The following is an 891-nucleotide window of genomic DNA, read 5'->3' as shown; positions in this document are numbered from 1 at the left end:
TATCTACTATAAATAACCAGAACATGCTTTATACCGTTAATAGTCAGAGTCGATTGACCTTACCTGACCGAAGGGTACCTTTGCAGAAAAGACACTTATATATTAGAATCTTCATAAAAAAAATCACATTACCCTGTACAAGGCACAATGATCTCACTTGCTACCTCGCCATTCCGGAAGACGTCGGAACCTGCACAGACTGACGGCCCTTCACAGTCAGATATGAGTCCTTTATGTTTACAAGTAATGCCTGATACTCTAGATTCAGTGACACCAACAGAGAGCCCACTTACCGTACATTTATCCGAAAGTCCAGTGATCTGCCGAAGGAGGGCGAGGAGACACGGTGGTCGCCAATCTCTGACTCCTTATGCGAGGAGAAGGTTAGTGTTCGAAGTGGAGAGAGTGGAATAAGGAATATTATATGTATGTACGACAGGAGAGTTGTCTCTTTATTATAATAAATGAACAGTTATTATTTTCGTATTTCTCTTACATGCAGTAGACGAGAATGAACAGGTGATTCACAGATTAGACGCAATTTTGGTCAATCTGACACCCTTATACAATCGAGTATCATTTGAACAACTCTTATCAAAAGAGGTCGACTACTGAAAATGACAACGTCTGACCGTTCAGACGTAATAACGACATCAGACTGTTTGTAATTACAGTGGATCATTTTTTCAAACTTGAATACTTTAGCGTCTACAATACACATCTATCTTATATTTTTCATAAAAAGAAAGGGCTATATCAATTCTTCAAATGCAAACATAATAAAAAAGATAAGGTCATTTATCACAATGAAGTATACAGTCTTGACTTTATATACGTTATATGTTCTGTTAATTTATCTGCACGTCAAAGACTTTCCTCACGTAAGGAGTC

The sequence above is a fragment of the Penaeus monodon genome, chromosome 19 (genome assembly GCF_015228065.2).
Source record: "Penaeus monodon isolate SGIC_2016 chromosome 19, NSTDA_Pmon_1, whole genome shotgun sequence".
In the NCBI taxonomy this organism is placed as follows: domain Eukaryota; kingdom Metazoa; phylum Arthropoda; class Malacostraca; order Decapoda; family Penaeidae; genus Penaeus; species Penaeus monodon.
Note: the sequence above shows the minus strand (reverse complement) of the source record.